Source organism: Zootermopsis nevadensis, unplaced genomic scaffold (genome assembly GCF_977971745.1).
Source record: "Zootermopsis nevadensis isolate Lab colony 2312 unplaced genomic scaffold, Znev_1.0 Znev_ptg000017l, whole genome shotgun sequence".
Lineage (NCBI taxonomy): Eukaryota > Metazoa > Arthropoda > Insecta > Blattodea > Termopsidae > Zootermopsis > Zootermopsis nevadensis.
The window spans coordinates 9,441,807-9,464,775 of NW_028259149.1; the positions used below are offsets into that span (position 1 = coordinate 9,441,807).

General features: G+C 36.9%; 1 protein-coding gene across 1 annotated transcript in view; it reads right to left on the bottom strand.

Annotated features, from left to right (window-relative positions):
- LOC110839339 (corin serine peptidase) overlaps nt 1–22,969 on the bottom strand; it is a 123,615-nt gene that overhangs the window by 72,451 nt on the left and 28,195 nt on the right. Inside the window, exon 3 of the mRNA XM_087350352.1 lies at nt 8,267–8,334. The gene's annotated coding sequence lies outside the window, so the exon portion shown is untranslated. The remainder of the gene's footprint in view (nt 1–8,266; nt 8,335–22,969) is intronic.

Consider the following 22,969-nt stretch of genomic DNA (forward strand, 5'->3'; position numbering starts at 1 on the left):
GAACTGGCATATCTTGGATATAAATGCCAGCGTCACGCTTCAGTCGCTATAACCCCGAATAAAGAGAATCAGTGCACCGCCAGACAACTAAAACTGGAGGAATAAACAGCAAACGTTTTAGTGTATAACACAACGATGATATATTATTATTATTAATAATAATAATATTATTCAATAAATGAATTGAATTATTATTATTATGGTACATTTATATATTTAGTTTCATTTGCTTGTTTGCTTTTGTATTTGTAATGTTTTACTTTTATTATTATTTAAATTAATTTTATTATTTATTATATTTTATCCTGTACTATGGTTTAGTGCTTGGCTGTTATTGGCCTTATTTGGCAGTTGTCAAGCACTTAAATACATTAATTTAATTTAATTAAAATGCCTTAGCGTCTGTTGCGACTGTTAAGAGATTTAATAACACTGCGTTTTCACACGATCTGACTTCTAGACCAGGATTTGCCACCGACAAAGAGCACACTGTACCTGTCGGATGTGATGCTGAATGTGCCTCGAAAGATACCTAGAAGTGGGGGGGGGGGCGAAGAGAATAATCCCTGCCCTTGGTGAAATCAGCCCTTAGCTACACAATGTGCTGGCAAATATCCCGGCGCATCATAATAATGTAGATCTGAAGTTATTTACAAACAAGTAGCGCCATCACAAAGGAATACAATTTGAAAAGAATCGGCCATTTTACCATTTCAAAGGGAAGTGTGGGACTTCATTTACTTTTTTCCAGTCAACGTATAGAACGAGTCCAATAGAAAAGAAGAGACCACCTTCACTTTATTAATTTAAAGGGAAGGCCTATCTTACCCACCCACGCGCTTGGAAACTTTCATGCCCTTCGAGAACCAGCTCCTTTAAAGTATGTTATCCTTCCAACACAATGCAATCCGGAGTCCGCCTCTGTTTCATATCGGAAGTATATTTTCACAATAATGAATATTAATTACAGATTCTGTTTTTGTTTCAAATGTGCTACTTTAACGACGTTTTAAATTTCAATTTATTCCTTTAAATTAACAACCAGTTTGCGGTGTATAATGATCGGTTTATATTAGTTTTTAGTGCTATCTGGTATATATATATATATATATATATATATATATATATATATATATTACTATAATTAATTAGAAGAAATTTCTGATATCTTATGCATAATTTTGAAATTGCATGTGTGTATGCTCCCTCTTAGCACGAGAAGGTATAAACTCAACAAACCCAGTGGAAAAAGGATAAGATTTTAGAGAGACAGAAGATTCAAAAAGTGTCCTTGGTTCTACTCCCGTTGAGTTTTGTTTCCGTACCTCGAAATCCAAGCACGACAGAAGAACGGCTCCAAGACCAAAATAGTTTATTTCGAAGAGAAAATTACAGAACGAAAACTAAAACCCCTGGAATCTGTTCTGAGTTCGAGTCCCGATAAGTTGTTCTTGGTTTCATTGATAATTTTTAAAGATTCTTATCGAATGTTCATAATTATAATTTGCTTTATGGAAAGTGAGACTGACAAAGAATGATAAGTATCTGCCAGTACGTACATAAGACTAATCTTAATGTAAACCGCAACGACTCGGGTTGAACTTAAGTGGGACAGCGGGTCCGTAAGTCGCGGTTGCAGGAGACGGCCATCACATAGAAGGTCATCTGCGAATATATTGAATAAGCAGTCTCAGACAGACGGCAAGGCTGGCAACTCATCGCCGTTAAACCCAGCGTGTTATGAAATGCAACAGGGGGAGCCCAGGATTTTGCGAAATTATTTGAACTTCAAATTTATTAAAATGTTAATGATAACACTTGAAAGAAAGAGACCACGTAAAAGACATAAATAATCTTTAAAAATTAAGGCAGTGTGGACTGGTTGATCTGCTAGTGGCAGACTCTTGTAATGATAAAACGTCGGGCTTCATTAAAGACAGAGAATTTCTTGATTTGCTCAGTGACTTTTACCTTTTCAAGACAGACTCTGACTTCTCCATGAAATTATTTACCTGGTTAAGTCAATAAATATTACCAGTAACAACTGAACTAATCACAGTTCCAGGTAGAAACTCCGCAAAAGCTTTACCTTAAAATTATTTCACCGTTGAAGAATGCCCTCAAGAAGTTCCAATGCGCCACACGTGCAGTAACTGAATCGCACAAGACAGCAAGAACGACTTTAATCCGCGTTCTTGGAGCATAGAAACACCAATTAATTATGTGTAACTGGATCAGAAGACTCCATTAACCTGTAGAAGGCGAGGTTAGGAACGTACATTCATCTAGCACTGTCTATTCTGCCATGGCTCGTTTAACGGTAGGGTTTGTCGGTTTTTAAAAACTGGTTTTAGAAACCGGTTTTTTTGGATAAATTTGTAAAATTCGAAAACCGGTTTTAGATACTAGAATTAATATGGAAAAATTAGTTAATTAATTAATTAAAAACGTTAATATTTTGACTTGAAATCGCCTCGGGCACAAGCATATTGTTGTAAAACTAATCTTCATGATTCAGGCGAATGTTTGACATGCAAATCCACAAACGCATTCTATTTTTAATTTCGTGAAAAAGAGCAGTTTAGAAGAAATTATAGCAAAACTTGCTGCAATGGATGGATTATCCATTAATAGCATTACAACAAGCTCGTTCATACGAGAGTCTTTGCAACAACGGGGATATTCATTACCAAAAAACAACTCTCGAGTAATGGAACTCATTCATACGTCTTATGACAATGCCAAGCGTGAAATTATAAATAAATTGGATTGTATTAAAAATAATGGGGAAAAAATTTCTATAACTTTAGATGAGTGGACTAGCAAAAGAAATCGCAGATATTTTAATATCAACGTACACCATTTTGCGGAAGATTTTAATTTGGGCTTAGTTCCAATAGCTAGTTCCTGCGATGCTAAGAAAACATTAAGAATTAGTTTCTGAGAGGCTACAAATTTTTAACTTGCATCTAGCAAACGACATAGTTTATAATTCATATTTTGTATGGATTTTAGTTATTTTAGTTTTCTTTTTGGTTTTGTATAGAGTATATTTTATTTTGTTATATTTTTGTAGTTCCATAATTAATAAATAAATTGAAAAAATCTAAAATAAATCTAAATATTTTTTAATGTTTTAACTATACTTTGTTCTGTTTTCTGTAAAAAATCGAAAACCTTGGAAATCTTGGAAATACTGGAATTCGAAAACCGTTTTTTTCAAAAGTCGGTTTTCGTATAAACCCTTCTCAGGACATGACCGCAGGTCACGCTTAGTCACTCTAGGTCACCCTTGAGCACGCGTGATCACCATGTCACGTTTCGGCACGTCTACCTTATGTTACGTGCGGCTCTATCATTTTTGGATTTATTTCAATACGTTAGAAGTACCTAGTGGTTAGGTTAGCATGTGTTGGGTTACGTTAGCTTAGGTTGGGTTGGGTTCGGTTAGGTTAGATTAGGTTAGGTTAGGTTTATGTATTTTATTACGTTTTGTAATTTTTTGAAAATTTTTGTGACGATTCGACACTTATGGCCACAATTTGTCACGCCGTCACAGTAAGTCACGACTAGTCACGCTTTGTCACGAATGGTCACGCTTTGCTTAAATTAGTCATCTTTCGACTTTTCTGACATCTCGTCACGCTTTTACAGTAAATCACGCCTAGTCACGCTTCATTACGCTTATTCACCTTTCCTCACGCTTTGTAAAAATTCGTCCAAATTCGACTCTTATGGTGATCACTTGTCACGACGTGAGGGCAGCTCACGCATAGTCACGCTTTGTCACGCTTGAGAACGCGTGATCACCATGTCACGTTTCGCCACGTCTACCTTATGTTACGTGCGGCTCGATTATTTTGGCTACATTGCAATACGTTACAAGAAGTAACTAGTGGTTGGGTTAGCATGTGTTGGGTTAAGTTAGCTTAGGTTAGGTTAGGTTAGGTTAAGTTAGGTTAGGTTAGGTTAGTGTATTTTGTTACGTTCGCTAATGTTCTGAAATTTTTTTGTGACGATTCGACACATATGGCCACAATTCGTCACGCCGTTACAGTACGTCACGCCTAGTCACGCTTTCTCACACTTGGTAACGCATGGACACGCTTTGTAAATATTCGACATATTTCGACTCTTCTGGCCGCATCTCGTCACGCCTTTACAGTAAATCACGCTTCATAACGCTGTCACGCTTAATCACGTTTGCTCACGCTTTGTAGATCTTCGTCACAATTCGACACTTATGGTGATCCATTGTCACAACTAGGGTTTGTCGGTAATTAAAAACCGGGCTTAGAAACCGGTTTTTTGAGATAAATTTGTAAAATTGGTAAACCGGTTTTAGATACTGGAATTAATATTGAAAAATTAGTTAATTAATTAATTAAAAACGTTAATATTTTGACTTGAAATCGCCTCGGGCACAAGCATATTATTGTAAAACTAAACTTCATGATTCAGGCGAATGTTTGACATGCAAATCCACAAATTAATTATATTTTTAATTTCGTGAAAAAGAGCAGTTTAGAAGATATTATAGCAAAACTTGCTGCAATGCATGGATTATCCATTAATAGCATTACAACAAGCTCGTTCATACGAGTGTCTTTGCAACAACGGGGATATTCATTATCAAAAACAACTCTCGAGTAATGGATCTCATTCATACGTTTTATGACAATGCCAAACGTGAAATGATAAATGAATTGGATTGTATTAGGAAGAATGGGAAAAAATTTTCTATAACTTTAGATGAGTGGACTAGCAAAAGAAATCGCAGATATTTTAATATCAACGTACACCATTTTGCGGAAGATTTTAATTTGGGCTTAGTTCCAATAGCTAGTTCCTGCGATGCTAAGAAAACATTAGAATTAGTTTCTGAGAGGCTACAAATTTTTAACTTGCATCTAGCAAACGACATAGTTTATAATTCATATTTTGTATGGATTTTAGTTATTTTAGTTTTTATTTGGTTTTGTATAGAGTATATTTTATTTTGTTATATTTTTGTAGTTTCATAATTATTAAATAAACTGAAAAAATTTAAAAGAAGTATAAATATTTTTTTAATATTTTAACTATATTTTGTTTTGTTTTTGGTAAAAATTCGAAAACCGGTTTAACCGGTTTTTTGGAAATAACTGGAATTCGAAACCGGTTTTTTCAAAAGTCGGTTTTTATATAAACCCTATTTAACGGCGAAACGCGCGATTCGTTAATTTCTTCAGCTGCTGCAGAATCCTACACTGACATAAAACACAAAAATCTTAGCATTTCATCTGAAAGACTGTGCTGATCTAATGCAGCTTAAGTCAAACATTCACTCGCTAATTCATTGGGGTATACGAAATGTTCCAAGGACATGAGAATTGGAGCTCCAACGGCTGTGAAGACTTTGATGTTGGTCTTATGGGTCGTAAAGCCGTGTGGGCTTGAAGGTAGATACAGGCGTTTCGGATAAAAAAACATTCTGCATCGTCATCTCTTCAGCCTACCTTATTTCATGCAGTTATTATAGTATTTCGTCACCACCATAGGTCTAATATCGTCCATCTCCTGTAATGTATACATTTTCTTCTTGAATCTATCACTGACCTATTTATCTGCAGGTTCATGACGTTTCAGCAGTGTTAATTATTATAATTCCGATACTTTAGTAATGAGAGCAAAGCTGTCAAAATTTATAGTGTTTTGATGCACACATTTGATCATGAGCCAACTAACATTTAAATTGTGGTCTTGTAGGTTTATATTAACATAAATAACTCCTTAAATAACTATATTGCGCTCTACGTCTCAAGGTTCGAAGTTCAGAACGCTGGGCAAAACAACACAATAACGAGCTGTCAGTGCGCTGTTGTTTGAACTTGGTTATCTATTGCATCCGACACTGACTCGGATTTGAAGCTTTGTGTTCATGTCCTGTGAGAGAGAAGCTTCTCGTATAGGTTGACAAGCAAAGCATCTCATCTACAGAACATGTCTGTTCCATCCGCACGACAGGACTCTCGAATCTTCCAGACGTCAGTCACAAACTCACGCTAACACGAGTCGGTTGTTCACTACATCGCATCCGCCATGAAATCGATTTAATGCATATCTGAATAAGTTTAATTGTTATCAATTTCTTCTACCTTTTGTAACAGCACTTTTTACCGATTAAAATCGCAAGAAATCATCTAATTAAGGTGGCTTAACAAGTTTGGAAATATACGCACTGCTAAACGATACTGCACGTTTGCCAGGATTTAATCGTCTAATTCCTTAAAAGAATTCTTAATTTTACAAGTTTATTCATAATTGTGACACGCCAGAGGGCCTAATCTGTAATATTTTAAGATGAATTAAAATTGATAAATGTTCACTGACCGGCGCCAGTGAAGTCAGTAGCCGGGGAGTGGCCAAGGAAACCCTTGTCGGACTAACGATGTTGCCCAAGATAACTTTGGTAATAAAGTAAGTATGGTAAAGAAGATGGACTGCTGATTCCCCATCCAGTCACTTTCATGCAGAAACGCAAACACGTGTTCATGAAAGGTTCCTGCTATTATTTCCCGATTTTAACCAAAATTCGAGCGTGTCCATAAATTGTAATAAAATTCTCTTAACACCGATGTTTACAAAAATCCTTTCGACCTACCTAGAGTTGTTACATATGGACAGACAGAGCAAAGCTAACAGGCGAATTTTTGCTTTTCAATTGGACGATTATGGTGTACAGAGGTAGACACATGGGTTTAATAACAATTTCTGGAAAAATTACTCCTGTAAAACTCTGTCATCTCGAGTTATTAATTATTTATTTCGTCAACCAATTAGTCGGTTAAATAGTAGGCTAGATAGGAAATTGTCGGGGTTGGTCTTTTGGGTTGTAACACCGTATGGACGTCAAGGTAGAGACCAATGTTTCAGAGAAACATACTGTCTCCATCCTCGAGTATCTAGAGCCTTAAATACGGATAAATATATTGTCTGCGTCTTTCAGAACTGAGCCTCAAATATCACACGGACAGGTAATTGTTCAGTCAGTGAGTATGTCAGTCTATTTGATATAGAAGATTCATCGTCCCAGAGGTCACGTTCTTGTCTGTAACGACCCGAGACACGGCGCAGATGTCCTGAAGGGGGGAGGACGTCGAAAGAAGTGGTGTCTTTTCCGTGTCTGCAATTCTGCCCGTGTAAGTGGAATCTAATGTGTGCACACCACAGTTTGCTCTGACCACGACGTTAAAATACTACCTACGTGCCTGGAGAAATGTGTCGTTCTGAAATCGATAACATAGTCATCATCCTCATGCCCATCATGCTTTACTTCCACCGAAAGGAGCAAACGATATTGTAATTGAGATTCCAGGTTCTTACGGCTGCCAGGATAAACATGGCTATCTTCCGAGTTGTTGCAGCGTGTAGACAACAGGTATTTCTCGAATACATTAATCATGTCAATATATCATCTCAGCAGGATTAGAGTAACACGCTCATGAGCGCTGTAGACAGTAACACGCAGATATAAAAGGAGAAAAACTTGCGTAAATGATCCTGCTATATAAACACAGCAAATTATACACTAATTGGCGATATTTGTATGTCATCATCAAATAATTGTGTAAAAATTTAAAAATTATTACATTTAAGGCGTTATTATAATTATAGAGATTCTCCTTTTAAATATTCGAAATAAATTAATAAAATAGAAATTTACATATGTCCAATTATTGAAGGTATTAGTGCACACAGAACTTATAAAATGACATTTGTTCACGAATGAGTTAACTAAAAACATATTATTCAGATTTGGCATAGTTATATGTCGTTATCTATTCCATACTGTTGTCTAAATACCGCTCTTCAAACGTCTTTTTTTAACTAAAAGTTTTTCTCAACCAGCTAGATATACTTATTAAGAATCCTTTGAAATTTATCTTCCAAATGAATGTTTTTAGTTATTTTCGACGACAATTATTTTTAAGAGTTTCTATTGGAAAAATACTGCATAAGGAAACTAAGAATATAAAGCTCAAAATCCCCCAAAAAATGAGTTCTCAGAACAATTATTTATTTCCAGAAAATATTCCTAGTATATTATATTTTCTGGCTTTGTGTGCAATTACTCATGCAGGTATTAATACTTCTTCAGGAATAAAAGGATCTGTGAACTCTGTTAAGCAAAATTAACCCTACGCCTCATTTGAATTAGTAGTTCGTCCTGGATAAGGCAGGTACACGAAGAGCAGAAACACGGAGGCACTGCATTGTTACTTACCACTGGGATGCAGCATTATGGAGTCATCATTAATTATCTGCACCTGCTGCCATCTAGGAAACACACGCCTAAAAGAGACGAGTTTTTATTAAAATATATCACAACACGACCACTGATCCCATTATTATTCTAAACAGAGCCTTAACATTATGAATGTAAATTATATTTCATTGTTCACAAAACTTTTTATAAATAAGCTAAGGTTCAATCACAAAGACTCGGATGAAGAAATTCCCCGTTCTTATGAAAACCTAATGCTCATAAAAGTCGTCGAAAAGTTCTGTCGTCATTATACTCAACCAATTCAGTTTCATTTATGCACAGGTTGTTCATAAAGTACGTTTCGATGGTTATTTATGCCACACAAGATTCTGCATTTACAAATGAACAACAATGGCCCAACGCCACCCCTCCGCATAATTACCACCACTTCATCACACACTTCACACTATTTTCAAGTTTTCATTAATGTTTCGACTGAAATTTGTCATCTCCAGGTTTGCTGAATTATATATATTTAGATCACGGCACATTGCCAGCGCAAATAATCGCTGACACATCATTAAAATTTTGAAAAATGTCGGTATCAGAATAGTAGATGAAATAATCCACTTGCAATATGATTACTAACTAATAGAATATGGTAAAATCATTAAAATGTTATCGGTGAAGGGATGCAATATATATATATATATATATATATATATATATATATATATATATACAGTGAACACAAAAGAATGCTACTCTACAAAACGGACACAGTGGAACACGTTATTTCGATTTATTTGTAAAAATGAAATAGAAGGCAACCAATCACCTGAGGAAGGGAGAGTAGCCAACTCCCGAAACGTCGTTTACATCAAATGTACGTAACAAAATACTGGTATAATGCAAATAGCCTTCTCGAGAATAAGTTCGTTAAGACAGAGCGTGCTGTAAGCGTCTTAGGAACAGAAAACCAGCAAGTAACACAGAAGATAAGAGCGGATAATGTTTGCTTGCAGGGCAACACAGCTAAGTAAGGACATCATTAGGCCATAATTTAGTGCACTGGCAGGGATTGCAACTCTTATCCCTGTGGCATTCAACTTCTTAGACTTTATCGGCTAAGGGTGCCCTTTGGGGAAGCAAAGTGCGTTAAAATATGAACAGATTGCTTCAAATAACCTAATAAATTTCAGCATCAGAGCGTATGATTAGAGAAATATTCTTTCCATCTCAAGTTATATAGCTGAAATATAAATACAAATCCCTTTTACACTGATGGTCACTGAGAGACGGATTTATAGTAAAAATACACAAGTTCAGAAAGGGAATCTTCCTCTGCATTCTGCGCCATAACGCTGGCTTTCGTTTGTTTTGCTAAATTTCATAAACAATTTCGCCCTGCACATGGAAGCTATGTGTTTCTCTAAAACGTTAACAATCTCTTACAAAACCACAAGGCGTCACATCCGGGAATACCAAGTTGTCAATTTATTGTTCTCATATTATATACTATGAGCCGGGATAGCTCAGTCAGTATAGTGACTAGCTACGGGCTGGACGACCGGGGTTCGATCCCCGACGGGAGCAGAGGATTTTTCCTCTAGCCTCTGCGTGCAGACCGGCTCTGGGGCCCACCCAGCCTCCTCTACAATGGGTACCGGAGTCCTTTCCCGGGGGTAAAGCCGGCCGGGGCGTGACGCTGACCACTCACCCCCATCTAGTGCTGAGGTCAAGGAAGAGAGAAGCTATACCTCCACTCACCCCAAACGCCTACATGGCGTATAGTGGGACAAATTTTACTTTTTATATTATATACTAGTTTTGTCGAGGCATCTTTCAGCTCTTCCTGTAAGAGAATTGATAACCCTCATTACAGCATCTCGATCATTTTTATGTAATCACAGCAATCCATTATTTTTTCCACAAGCTGGGCCCTTGTGTTTGACTTAACAGCGAACACGAGAGATTTCATGTGCCCCCAGAGGAAGTATTCTAAAAGTGACGGATCTGATGATCTTGCTGGTCAAGCCACTGGACTGCCTCGACAAATCCAACGACAATAATGGTGGCCATTTCGAGGCCCAAATGCGATAGTAAATTCAGAATGTAATGCTACGTATTCCTGAAAACTAAACTGTAATGAAATTACAAACATCAAAAATGCAATAAAATGATATTTCTTATTTCTGATTTTCTTGACAAACAGTTGCGGATCGGACTAATGGTAATTAGAAATTGTCTACTCAAAATGATCCCAGGATCACGTAGTTAAGCAATGGACATCCTATTGCGGGACACCCTGTACGACAAGTTTTTCCTGAAGTCTGGCGACGAGACATGAATATAAGAACACACCCAGGAAATTAGAATTGTTAGTTTTTTCTGTGTTTACTACTAGACTAACTTCTAAACTAGCATTTAATGAAGATTATGTAATTTAGGCTTCATTCAAACACATTTTAATTCGCTTCATTATTTTAATTAACCGAATTAAATAAGAATCTAGGATAATACGTCCCTCCTAATTCAATTATGGGCATACTTAAAGTTTGTCAATAGTTCATGTAATGTCCAATCGTATCACAATTTTTCTCCTGTATCTATCGACTGCAGAATATTTAATCGATTACGTCAAAATCTACATTGATAACCGCAAATAATTTCATCTAAAGTTAACCTTGAGACAACAATTTTGTATTTTATATTTATGTGACTGATACCAGTGATATTAGTCGATAATTACTGTAGTCACTTTTATCCCTCTTCTTATAAATAAGTACGAATATAATAATATATTATTTCTATTAGTTCCAAATACAATGTGTTTTGATTCTCAAAATTCTAATATATTAACTCCTGTTTGGATCAATGCCGTCTAAATTGAATCACAAAAGGAAGAAGGTAAAAATTTCACCATCATGATGCATGTTTTTTAACCAAGCAGCGCTGTTAGTTTATACGTTGGCTAACTTATTTCAATCGCTGAGATGGCTTATCTCGTCATAACCAGAACTGCTACTGCGGTATTAAGAAGCGAGAGACGACACTCTAATTGGATTATATTATACAACAAACTGAGGAGATGGGGAACGTTTCGACGGTTCTCATGAACAAGTAGCTAAACAGCGCTCAGCCAAAGCTGATTTTATGCTTTAATATTCATTGAGATAAAAGATTTATACGAAACAATAGTCTATTTTCCAAAATGCTTCACCGACTCCAGTAAAATCAATTTATGTGACTGTTATTTACAAATCCAGTTATAAAAGAGATTATTCTCATCTCTGTACGTAGTTTCTAGTTGCGTTTAGTAACGTAACTTTATCAAGCACCAACAACTTTGATCCACAAAAAACACCAACTTTAAATATAGCCGATGGGAAAATAAATCATATTCAAGAAACAAAGGATGTTGCAGTCTGAGTTAATACAAACTTTACTTTAAAATCGTTCAGTAACGTCAGAGATGACGTACAATACCTCTCCAAAATTGCGTTCATTTTATGTACTTCGTGGTAGGAACACTTAAAAACGCTTACAAATCCGAAATATTAATAGCACTGAGTTTCGAAATTGTAGAGCCAATTTAAAAAAAATTCATAAGCCGAATGTAGCAAGTATCTAGAAATCTCACTCTTAGAATATTCTAAAAATATATCCAACATTTGTGTGACAAGATAACATGATAAATAATTTCTGCTAAATTAATTTTTATTAATTCATGCCATATTTATGTGTACTATAAACACAATCAAAATTTTTCTTCTCCATTTCCTCTAAAAACTCTTCCATGATAAATTTAAACAACTTGCATGAAAAAAGTTGGTAAATTTTATTCATTGTAACATATATCAATTATATACAATACTTTTATTTTCCGTCGTTTCACAAGCTTATTGTTAAAATTACATAAAATTTCACATAAAATTGTTACATTTTTAAAATTGACGACATGTTTCGATATACAATTCTATCATCGTCAGGTCTATCAAAATTAAAATTAAAATCTGGTGTATCTGTTGCTCTGCTTATATTGATTTTGTTTTTACCCGTTTTTGATTTTATTACATCTCCAGGCTTCTTCCATTTAATTTTGGAGACTGCGCCTGGGTGCCTATATCGGCGCAGTCTCCAAAATTAAATGGAAGAAGCCTGGAGATGTAATAAAATCAAAAACGGGTAAAAACAAAATCAATATAAGCAGAGCAACAGATACACCAGATTTTAATTTTAATTTTGATAGACCTGACGATGATAGAATTGTATATCGAAACATGTCGTCAATTTTAAAAATGTAACAATTTTATGTGAAATTTTATGTAATTTTAACAATAAGCTTGTGAAACGACGGAAAATAAAAGTATTGTATTGAGGAACACAAGCAGGATGCAATTAAGATATAAGATATATCAATTATGCTCGTTTAACGAGGGTGGAGTTTAATAACCCGGTTACTCATAAATTATTTTTTTAAATGATTATCTATCCAAGGTGCAGACTCTAAACACTGGTGTTAACCAAGTCCAAACACCAGAGTTCCAATTAAAAATTCAAATACTTCATTAGTAATTGTTTGCACTCCTCAGGGCACATATCCTCCGCTGGACGAAAGACAAACTTTACACTATTGACCACTGTGTCCTTGTCTTCATAAATAACCGAACGAAGGGAGAGACATCACTGCTAGACCCTCGTAAGTATTACAGTTACCACAGCTGTAACCCATAATTTCCCACTCAACAACGAACGTTTGTCTAACTATGGAAGTCACTACGGAGGTCTTACTATATAGGAACATATACGTCACGTTTAGAGCAAAAGTGAAATGAAGTCAAAGCAAAATACAGTTGAGTGCCGATTATCCAACCTAAACGGGACAAGAGGGCGGTAGGATACTCAAACATTTTAGAAAAGTCATAATGTTCCTTATTTGTTCTTAGGTTGTTTAATGACACCGCACCAACTGCAGAGGAAGTATACCGTTAACGAGGTAGACAGAATTAATGGTGAATTAGTAAAAATTTGTCGAAGGCGTTTGTAAAATATTTCAAGGTACTATCTAAGTTTTCGTCTCGAGTACCTAGGATCATCATGTAAAGCTTCAGTAATATACCAGGTCGAGATCAAACATGGTATCTGTTAAGCTAGAGCTACACCAACCGCTCGTAATTTTCTGGCAGCGACAAATACATAAGCATGAATTTCACACACGTACAAAACAAACAATAACATGACTGTTCACTTAGAATTGATAACGCTATAGATTAATTATTGGAGAGAGGTGTATTAAATATCTAGTTGTCTGAAAAAGCAATGATAGGGATTATGAATTACATTCCTTTAGTTCGCTACGCAGTAGAATTTAAAAAAAAATATTGACTGTATTTTGCCAAAATTACATAAACGATAATATATTAACTTCCTCCTACATCAAGTTTCAAGGCTCTCAAATTTCATTTTCTGAGTCCTGTGACAAATACTGCAAGTTCTGTAACAGACTCTTAAAACGTATAGCAAATAAACTTATTCGACGATCTGTTTCATATGACACTGTTGCGCGGACCGTGTTTCATTTGCACAATCCCTGCCTGCAAGTAACGAGAGGCGACGGACATCTCCCTGGGTGTTAATCGCATCCTCCGTCTCTTGTCTCTGTCTCCGGGATCCTCAAAATCAATTCAGATTATTACTCCTGCGACACAGACAGCTTGCCGTTTGTTCGAAATTCAAACAATATCAATTAACGAGTTAAAAATCTGTCTATATAACACGCGAATGTTGGTTGACTGGCGATCATTTTATAAAAGCACCGGCATGCTGCAGTCAATGTAAAAACATAAAATATATTCATTGGCTCTTACCTAATACCTTATTAACAATAAAAACGATTATTACTATTACAATTGGACGTATTTAGCATAAACATTTTCTCCCTTGAGGGCACGTTCTCTATAAGTGAAATGATCTAGATAGGTTGTCTTGATAGATGATCTAGCGTCATTATCTCTATTTTGTATTTTTTTAAATTTTACATTTATATTAGTGTTCCCTAGGTGGATTATTTGTTTTTATTAATTTTCTTCGTGTATATTGTTTCTATTTTTGGCTTGCCTGTATTTGGCTGTTATATTTAATACTGTACATGTATAAGTTTAGTTAATCTGTTTGTGTAATATTTTTCATTTTTATTTCATTATTATTGTATGTATTATCAGTGTTTGCCTGTTATTGGTTTCTTACTGTTGGCAAACACTTAAATAAATGAATTGAATTGAATTGAATTGAACTGAATTGAATTGAATCTACATCCAATACTTCTCACAAGTTTCACCGAAATACATGATCGTACGTTTTGAATATTGTCTTCTTTCTTCTCTACTGATTCTCAATTGTTTATCGAAAATAGAACGGCTTACATTCTCCAGTACATGACTTCGTATTACAAACTGGTCAATAAATGTAAAGCATAGCCTACTATATACGTTGAAATACATGTGATGGTTGGTGATCGTATTTCAAAATCACTATTTCCAGCTACCATAATCTCAAATATGTCTATTAAAGAATTTTAAAGTCGTGCAAGAAACAAGATAACCATGATGAAATAAGAAACTCGCTGCTCGCTATTTTCATGTCATTCTTGATGGATAATTTTCTAGTTTAAAATTTATCCTCGGAACCGCAACCACAATGTTTCCTATCTTATTTAGCCACTCAGAATATTTCGCGTTCATAACATACGCGGTGAATGGAATAACGATACAAGTTCAGAATCGACCCTACAGTACAGCTGATGGAACAAAAACCGGTAGGTGGAAACAAACGACGTGAATGAAGATGGATGTATTCTGGTATATTGCGCCGTGTAGTCTGCTAGAAACTGACCGAACGTTTCAGAGATCCTTGCTACCGCCATGATCAGGACGATGACTCTCCCACCCCCATAAATTTGCGAATATCCGTTGCCCTAATTATGGCGGCAGCAAAGACCTCTGAAACGTCAGTAAACTTCTACCAGACCACACGGCCATCTTCGCCGTGAAAAATTCAAATTCTAATCAGCAAATTTGTTGTTAATTTTCTCATATCTTACAGTATTTACGAGTGCTGGTTCTACTTTCGTCTTCAGCTGACTGATTTAACTGACATTTATTATTATTAATATAATATTTTTATTTTAAAATTCGCGTCTCATAACATACAAGGAATTTCTGACCAGGTGAACGATAATTCGTTTATATCAAATGATTATGATCCAGTAAGTTAATTAGTTTACTGGTAATTTGGGATCGAATCCGGGACTGTGCGGAAAGTATGCCAGTACTGTAACCACTACACAGGACCAACCCATGAATTAATGCTGTGTCCAGTCTCCTACCTCTTGTAGCAGGGCAGCAAAGAATGCGCGTATGGGCTTCGTCGGCTGATGACCTGTTCTGCTGTGCGGATAATACGAACTCCTTCAGTTTTCTTGTGGTCCTGTGTTATTCTTTGTTGAAGATTTATGTTTTATCCTATTGTATTCAATGACCCTCATTCCAAGAGTGCTCGGCGATTTTATAGACTTGGGGATTCTTCCATTTTTGTGTTTCGTTTATGTACGGTGATTGGAGTCTCAAGTAGTCTTCCTCTAGCTGCTATAGACTTCCCTTTCTAACAGACAATACCCATTGTAATTTAATATTGATACAATGAATGAACCAACGCCACAAATATTTTGTTAACCACGTGGTTTTCTTACTATCAATATAACCAACATGGTACAATCTTATAAAAATCACTAATTTACAATCTGTACATATTAATTATAATTTATTTTGTCTTGCTGTTTTGTTGAAAAATATCTGAAAATACGTGTGTAAACATATTTTCCATTAAAACCATATACGTCCATATAATTCTGACACTGTAGGCTAATATTTAGGCGGAAGAGATGTTAGAAAACTGACGCCTAACTCCGCGACGCCGGCTTTGAAAAGTAGAAATTTCGTAACGACATGCAACATGATTCTGGAAAATCGACGTCAAGCGTCAACGCATACAGCAAATATGTGCCTCGTAAAATGCATCAAATCTACTCCAAAAGCATGATCGACTACTGTAACCATCACGTTTTAAAAACAGAGGTTGATTTTTTTTTTAAAAAAATATGTATGTCTGGATCATCTCTTTTAACAGTTGATGTAAAATCACGATATACTGTTTTAAGGATACAAATTTAAAGAGAGCTGAAATTTTTCATGTCACTACTTGCTCAGCGTCATGTAATTATCAAGCTCCAATCATCTACCTTGAATCACCCTGTAGTTGTACGTATGAACGTTAATGGAATGTGTATTCAGCTTGAATCTATATGATAATATGAACAAGATCTTACGATTAGATACGAGATGCATAGCTGCACAGGACCAAAATCGGAGACGTCACAGTCGCTCGGCATTGAACATCACACAGCTACGTGCGTGTGTGGCGGGCTGCCTGGGGCTTAGGCGAACTGGAAATCGAAGTGCAGAGACTGTACGAAGAAGAATATCACCCAATAGCGGACGTGCCGCAGAGAAGTAAATAACAATTTTCACTGCGATCTCCATTTGATTCTTAAAAGAGGCAAAGTAAATACCTTAGGGTTAGAATTTGAGGTTTTCACACAGTGGGTCCGAAGCTGGCTGTCTTCTGGGTTGTAGCGCCGTGTAGTCTGGTAGAAGTTTACCATCGTTTTTGAGGTCCTTGCTGTCTAATAATGGATGCAGAGCAAGGACCTCTAAACTAACTAACTAGATCGCTTACTGAACCCGAAGGTTCATCACCGAATTAACCAGTCCCTGTCCTGGGCCAACAAAATCCAGTCTCCTTCAACTCCTATCTACCATTGATCCCGCCTGACATTATCCTCCCATCTACGTCTAGGTCTCCCCAGCGGTCTCTTCCCCTCAGGCTTCCCAAACAATACCCGGTACACACCTCTTGCCCCATCCATGCGCGCTACATGCCCCACCCATATCATTCTTCTTGAATTAATCACCCTGACAATACTGGGGGAGGAGTACAGATTTTTAAGCTCATCATTATGCAGTTTTCTCCATGTAACATCGTCTTCTCTCCTAGGCCCAAATATATTCCTCAACACCCGATTCTCAAACACCTGCAATCTGTGTTCCTCCCTGTGAGTGAGAGACCATGTTTCACATCCATACAAAACAACAGGCAAAATTATTGTTTTGTATACTTTAATTTTCAGGTTCTTAGAAATCAGACGGGAAGACAAAATATTTTGAACTGAGAAGTAGCAAGCATTTCCGGAATTTAGTCTCCTCCTAACTTCATCATGAGTATCATTTTGATTTGTTATTGTTGTTCCCACGCGTTGGTAAACAACATGGCGCTACAACCCTGAAGACAGCCATCGTCTACCTTGGGGTTTATTTGTTCTGTTGTCCGTTGGGCAAATTTCATTCTACACAGTACAGAAACCATGCACTGAATAATTTGCACCTTGTAATTTTAATATGCAATGTGTTGTGATAATATCATATAGCGGAGCAGAGTTCAACTATCACATTTAATTAATAAGTAAATCAAAAACATTGCTTTCGAAAAATATTAAATCTTATGCCACTTTCGTTTTCAGTAAATTACCATTCTATTGAGGCGTAAATGTGTGGAGAACATTTGACGCGCGCGTCATTCCTGACATCTGGCGGTTATGTGCTTCACAGTGTATGCATTAAATGAAAAATAAATTTATGTTATCATTAATCTTCTAGATGTTCATTAAAATTTTTGTGTGACATCCTTTTCATCGACATTTTAAGAATGCACATCTGGGTCCTGTGTAACTTTGTGCACATAACTTTAGCAGCCAGTACTCTCTGGATATCCTATTTATTAAAAAATAAATACAGGCGTCAATTGTTAACATGTTATATGTACACAATAAATGCATACATAATTTTAGTTGGAACTCCTGAGACTATAGGAATTATGTGTAGGATTGTTTTCAATTTTGTTACGCTATCCGTCACTGTACTGCTTACTAAATTGCTAAACCACGTTACAATTAACTTGTTTATTTTTATTTTCGTCCTTACGGACGAGTCCATATTGTGGCAGAACTGCTGTTAACTTCTCAAAATAAGTACAGTACATAGAGTCAAGCATGTGGTACTAATGTTTCTAAACGCCATTACACTGTACATCAACCTACTAACAAAAATTCAGCACTTGTAAAATAGAACATTCTCCGTGCTATGAGTTATTACTGAGAACGTGTACAGTCATGCATAACGCACAAAGTAGTCAAAGTTATGTTGTACGTGGCAAAATGTTATTTATGTACGCAGTCCGGCGCAACAACCTTTATACACTCTTACTTGAAAACATCGGTCATTACTTCGTACTTTCTTTTTTCTTTCTTTTTCCTTCACCCCACGACTTACTCCTAACCTTCATGTCTGAATGTCACTGCATTTACTGTACCACACTATAATTTTTTTACAAAGGCTGCATACAAAGAAACCATCACCGGGCACTTAGTCGATTGATGCACAGCATAAGTCGCGGAGCGCAGTATTTCGGTTCCAAGCGTTTGAAAAAAGACCAGCACAAGAGACTAACAGGTTATGCGAGACTACATATCAAAAATTCTAAATCACTGAACATTCATACTCCATACACAGAAACAGTTTCGTAGTAACCAAGGCTAAAACTTCGTCTACTTTTATCACCTATCTGGGGCCACTGGGTGTGCTGAAGACAATATTATATCTCTGTGTATTGCTCATTAAGTAATTGCTGAACCGAGCATCATGCAAGGACAAACACTGTGCACCCATTAAGTGGTAGGGTCAGGCAAACCTACTGTTCAACACTGTTCCAATCTCACGGCAAATTAAACTGCTTTGGGCAAAGCCATTACTTACGTAAACGATGGCTGTATTGACGGAAAATTTATCGTTCATTTATTCCTGTCCATTGTCAAACGCAGTGCACAAAGGAGGGGTAAATTTAACGCTGCAAATACAACCCTTTGCGAAAGTAATCGCGTCATCAAAGACACAGTCTAACAGGTGCGTTAATTCGAAACAGCATTAGAACCGTAACATTTCAGTTACTCACGGCGGAAAGTCTGAAGATGCCTGTCATATAAGTTGTCGCATCATTGCGATGTCATTCATTACCGTGAAGACGGACGCAGCAGACACCTCGTCGGTAAACGTTTACCAGACAACACGACTCAACAACCCAGAAGACAACCATATTCAGACTCGCCGCCACAGAATCCCAAATTATGCATGCAAACAGTATGTTCCTCCACAAGGCGTTACAACTCGGAAGACCAACATCTATTTCTGGTCCGTACTGAAAACCTCAAATTTCGTATTACACAGGAATACAACAGATGTTCTGAAAGGCAGGATGCATTTGCATAAAGCAGTATCCTCTTGTGTCATGCTTAAAACTAACAGGATTTCCTTTACGACTTTCATAAAATGGAATAAACACAATATTCAACTACAGAATCCATACTTCTATTGGAATATAAACTACTATTTACACAAGCGACAGGATTTTAAATCTCTAAATACACAGTTGGGATATAAGATGATCGCTTCATTTCAAACACGTCCTCGCTTCTACTCAGTTTCACCCATCTTAAAACTCGATAATCACCTCACGCGGTTTGCAGCGGCGGGAGGTCTAAACTTCGAATCAGCGATGTTAAACGCCTGCAGTGAAGAGTAACGCTTGCCTGCGACGCAGAGGTGCGGGATAACTGCCCAAGTTTGTGGTCTCAGTACACGAAGTTTCAACACCCGCCATTAAAAACTATTCTAAGCTATGTAAGATTTCAAGTTTTCACAGCGGTGAGTATGAAGATTTCTGTCTTCTGGGTTGTTGCGCTGTGTAGTCTGGTTGATGTTTACCAGCGTTTCAGAGGTCATACTGCCTCCGTCATCATGGCGATTCTTAGTATGAAGATTTCTGTCTTCTGACTCTATTTGAGTGATCAGCCTAGTGAAAGGCGTATCACACATTTGAGCAGACTGAGTTGGAGTAGGCACTCATGGAAGGTTTGGTAGCCAGACACTTCGTTGTGCTGAACCGATCTTGGCTGCAAGCTACATCTTCTGTCCAAATAATCAATACTGATGTTCGAATATGCAGGGATCGCCGGAGAACGACACAGCTCAACACTGGTGATAACGGCAAATTGCTGTAAGTGTGGTGAGAGGCGAGAGTAAGCCTCATCTAACTGGCTAACAACACCTGGCTGAAGCTAGGTAAAGATGCGTTTTATATAATCGGCTCTTGTGTGTTCCAATGCACGGAGTATCACCGTACCACTAAAGTAAAACAAACAAACTTTCATTTTCCGTTCTTCAGAGCGTTAGCCGGACTAACACGGTTAACAAAAAGTCTCCGCTCCGGGTCGCTCACGTAGTCTACAAATTTCTTCGATTTCAGCAAAAGATAGGTTCATTTTCGTGTTCAAAGAAGCCTGCCACTGGAACGTAACCCTGAGTCACACGAATCCAGTCTATATCCTCCCTCCCCCCACTTCTTTATAATCCATTTTAATATTGTCATCCCATCTACAACCAGGCAGGTTTCTCGATCAAAATTCTAAACTTCACGCAAGCAGATGAGTGTGTAGCCTGCCCTGTGTAATACACGCAAGCAGTTAAACCACATCGTGCTTTCAGATCTGAAGGCACCGTAATTAGTTCCATAATTAACAAAGCTTGAGAAAACAAAGTTAGCAAAAAGTAACGGGATTAATAAATTTCTAGAACGCTTCTTTATTGAATGTGGTATTATGTTTTTTTGTTCCTTTCCTTTTAAAAAGGAAAAAGACATTAGTGAGCAGGCTATTATATAGCGCTCAGTTGTGCATGGAACTAATTACCAAGTTTTTTAGTTTTTTAATACAGGGCGAACTAAATGTTACGCAACTCATATTAAAATATTTACTGATGTTTGAAATTCTATACAATTTGAGTGGATTAATAAACACATAATATTGATGTGACTGTACTAGGGCCCACGAAGGTCACGCCATGCTATAACCTGCTCCCGCAAGTCCATTGGTTGTCTTTGAACAGTCGAAGTGCATGCATTTCTTTTCACAAGCACAAAGAATGTTCATTTGTTGAGCATTACCTGTTATCTCTTTCTTACGTAATTTGCCGGAATGAGTTTAGGGATACATTTCCCGATTCTCTTGTGCCAAACAAATCGATATCTCGTCTGGCGAACCATTTCACTGTCAGAGAACCCCTTCGCCGTGTGGCATGACTTTTCGATCAGACTGTATAATCATCGACTTCTGTTCGCTTGAAGTAAAGAGCATCCGAACTCTGGGCTAGACAACATGTGCAGGACTGCGACAGAGAACACGGCTTCTTCAACAGAAGAAGAATAAGTACTTACTATCCCAACTTCCTTCAGATTTTTGCTTGCGTGTGTAGAATATAATACACATTCCTTACATATTTCTGTGCGTAATAAAATTTGCCTGTAAGTCGTTAGGAGCCTCGTCACATTTCGGTACAGTCGAAATATTTGTAATTTCAAAGATGCAAAAAGGTTCTCAAAGAAAATTTCTAAACATGTTTATCTTCTGCACTCCACAGATTTAGCTCAAGCCTGTATTGGTTCTTAGCTGCCATTTGAATCAGTGGCGGAGCGTGACTTGTTGAAAAGTGTCGGCCAAAATCCAAGGTAGAAGTGTCAAGGACTAAAGAAAGTTTTTAACGACGATGTCAATAGGTCAAATTTCTGCACCGAGCTTCAAATGATTGGCGAAAAATCAATTACAAATAATGTGAAAAAATCGATCGTCGCGTAATTTTAAGTATTATTACGACATTTAGCTGAGGATTTTATGGAAAGAAAATCAATCAGGACAGCCAGTGTCCGTGACAAATTTTAAAGCCAGGACCTCCCAAAACACTCGAAAGTAACAGTCATTACTGCACGATTACTACCATACTGTAGCATAAACCGACAGTGTTATTAACTGAGGATAAAATAACCCTAAAATGTATTACCACGTTCACAGGAGATAACAAGCCAGATGAATTCAATCCTCATTCTCAAACCCCGTTTCATCCATTTGAATATTGTCCTCCTATCTACGCCTAGGTATTTCGAGTTGTATCTTCCCTTCAATCTTTCCAACCAAACTTTTGAAAAGGCCATTAGAAAATATGATTTTTCTAACGTCACAATGACATTAATGTCACGTTAACTTGACACTGTAATCCTATGGCAACCCTCTCCACACTTGTTTAAAAAGAAAGCAACAGCCCGACGTCTCCGTCAAAACTGATATTGTCTGCGGCATTTAAATGATATTCTATGACAGGGGAAGAGGTCAAGGGTGAGAGGGGTGGAAGGTTGTCATAGATGGGAAGTCGGCTTCTTTTTCTTCTTAGTTTTCTCGTTAAGTGTAGTGAAATGGAAACGTTTCTTTATTGACTTACTCTTCGTTATTTTCTCCTCTTCTAATTCTTGCGCAGATTATCTGTTGTTTCTTAAGCTACTGTTAATCTCACAGTCCTCCATCGATAATACAGCAAGACTCTTTACGTAAAAAAAGATGGCTCAAAGCGATACGGAGTAATTTACCTTCGATATTTTACGTCATCATTAGTATCAGAAGCGAAGCGTTGTTAGCCATATCAAACCAAGAAATATGAGATGAGTATG